Source organism: Cynara cardunculus (genome assembly GCF_001531365.2).
Source record: "Cynara cardunculus var. scolymus isolate 2C chromosome LG 7, CcrdV1, whole genome shotgun sequence".
Lineage (NCBI taxonomy): Eukaryota > Viridiplantae > Streptophyta > Magnoliopsida > Asterales > Asteraceae > Cynara > Cynara cardunculus.
The window spans coordinates 11,080,602-11,083,845 of record NC_037534.1 but is presented as its reverse complement, the minus strand read 5'-3'; positions in this window follow the sequence as shown (position 1 = coordinate 11,083,845).

Here is a 3,244-nt window from a genome sequence, read left to right as displayed (position 1 = left end):
TTATTATTAATAATAATAATAAAATACATAAATTAATAAAAAAGAAACCGTATAAAAATAATATTTTGAATACAGTAAAAAATTAAAGAATGAAGAAAATGTAAAAAAGAGACTTATTTAATGTTCTATAAGAGAATTGAGTTATATTTTGAGGTTATATTGGTAATATAAGTCTGTTTCATCTTGTTCCATGAGGTAGGAGTAGAACATGCTTGTTCCACTTTGTTTCACTCTGTTCCTGTTTGTTTCACATAAAAGTTCTGTCAGACATGGAACAAGGATTCTTATTATGATCTTTCTGTATGATCTTGTCCAGTGTATCAAGCCCACCCTATAACTTGTTAAAGAATTTGATTTCCATCTCTATGGTTACAACTTGTCATTTTCGTCAGTTTATAATTTATTCTTATTTTCGTCCCTGAATTAATTTCTACTTTAAAGCAGAAGGGACCAAAATAATTGTGATAACCGGGTCCTGGTTATCACCCGAGATATTTATTATGTGATTAATTGTTTACGTGGATACATACTTACATGAATTTAATGTGTGAGTATTTATATTTTCATGCATGGGAATATATGCATGATTTTAATATATGAGTATATATGCATATGATGTGAAGTGGGTATGAGGCAAGTTTCTTGGCTCATTTGGAAATTTTGAGAGAAAAAGGAGTTGAGTTTCTTTATTTAATCTGGAAATTGAAGAATTTGGTTTGATCCTGCAATCTTCTTCAAAACCTGAGTATTGGCATAAAGGTTAGTAGTTTTTAAAACTTCCTTTCATATGATTTCAATAATGGATCGTAGGGGCTGCAAATTTAGGTATGAGTTGGGATTGTTATTATTTATAGAATTTTGTAAATTTTTTGGTAAAAAAAGGGTCAAGAAACGACCCCAAATAGGGCTCGTTCACGATAGCCACACCAAGGGTGCGACCGGATTAGGTCAGGCGTCGAGTTGGGCCGGTCGGTGCTGGACCAGGTTTTGGGCGGGGGCTAACTTGTTTCAGTCGAGTTCGGTTAAACTTGATTCGTTTTGATAAAATCGATTTTTTATTAAAAAAAGATTTGAGGCTCATTTATTTACTTGGATTAATATAAATAAATCGGGATATTTCGATTAAGTTGGTTAAGTTTTGGACATTAAATTATAAAGGGTATTAATTAATTGGGTTCCCGCATTTAAATTATAAGAAATAATTTTTGAATTTGGTGTTTCAGTTTATGGTGCAAGCATGCTAAATGTTTTACAGTTATTAACTATAAATCGCATGTTTATGTTATGGGGTTGGGTAACATGTTTCTATGGTACATTACTTGGGGTATGGGATTTCGGCTTGATATGTCACATCTTGGGGAGACACCGACACAACCCGAATGGGCGGTTAACTCTTTGTGAACCTATACGTCCAGGAAATGTCTATGACATGGCAGGTCCCTACCTAATGTATATTCGATGACGTAACATTTCATTTGGCAAAAAAAATGGGGAATTTGTCCTGCTATGATCACTTGAAAGCAAAACTTTTGAAACCTTAAGAATCATGAAATTGGGGAAGGTTTGAAATCAATCTTCCTTAAAGAACTTTGTTTCTAATCAATCCCTTTCTCTAGAGCAATTGTAACATTATGATTTTTGAACCTAAACCAACATGCTAAATTTTCATTTCTAGACCTAAACAATATGAAATCGAATTTAAAGAAATCGAATTAACGTTCTAATAGCTCTAGTGTTGCAGCCCTCTTCATGAGAAGATACAAAAGAAATTGAATTTTAAAAATTAACAATTTAACGTACAAGAATAGCCAAATCGATTTAACCACATAAATAGCAAAAAAGATTAATCAAGTCTTGCAACAAGAAATCAAGTTTATGGAATAGAATTTACCTTTCACTGTTGTTGATGTTAACAGAGATTAAACCAAATTAGATGTTGATGTGAAGGAATAAGGATTAATAGAATGCATACCACACTTTAAGAATCAGTTTCGACTGAGACTTGTATGAAACCTTTGACGGGGTCGTTGGATTATCAATGATAGAATGACGAACCAATAGAAACTCGTAGTTACGCAGCTTTGGGGATTTCAATCGTCAAACCAGGAATAGAAGATCGAAGAGGATTGAAAAGGCGCTCTTGATAACAAGGTAGACGTACACCAGAAGAAAGTTGGCTGTGGATTTTGGGCTATGTAATCTATATATCATGGCTTTAAAAGAAAATATAATATTAAGCCCCATATTTTTTGGGGCCCTGTTTGGAGGTCTCCTATACAGCCCAATTGACAGGCCTGACAACGAGAATTAGATTATTACATGACTGGATGATCTCATGAGGATTGTCGTATGAACAAAGACAAGTGAATTTTACATGTTTGTATGAATCTAACTGCATAAGTATGATAAATCACATATAATTCATGCTATGTAAAAAAGGTTAAACGAATACCGTAAACCCATGAGTTTTTCACAACCACTATACACAGTCAAAAAATAGTATACATGTGATTTCTGACAAACACATGCATTTTTGTAAGAGATTCATCATATGTATTTTGAAATACTAGAAGGGTACTCGTGCAATGCAGCGAGATAAATCTCGATTTTAATGTTTAGTTTTTATGCTATATCTCTATCGATATAATATGATTTTATGTGGTTTTGAGAAAACAATAATTTTTTTATTTTTGAATGAAATATAAATTTGAAAAAAATAAATTCATATTAGTATCAAATTAACTATTTAATAGTTATCGTTTTTTTGGTGTAACTTCTTTAATTCAATTTTTTATTATAATTTAATTTAGATTTAGTAACAAATTAATTTTTTTAGTTTAATAATACAATCTATACTATATTATAAACATTTGTCAAAAACTCTTAAAAATAACTTTGTATATATGAAATATTGTTTATTGATGCATATTACTTAAAATTCAAGATTAAAAGTAGATTATGTATAAGTACAACTTATTTAGCTTAATGTCTGAGTTCGTGTAACTAACTGCAGATAAACATATAATCAAATAGGGGATAAACATCTCAATTTAAATATGAAATTTCTATAATATAATTTGAATAATCATTGAGTTATAACAAAATAGTTAATTATTATCTTTATAAAAAATTATATTATTAAACAAAAAAATTAAAGAAATACAGAAAAAACGAGAAATTTTAGATAATTAGTTTGTTACTAATATTAATATATATATATATATATATATATATATATAATGAT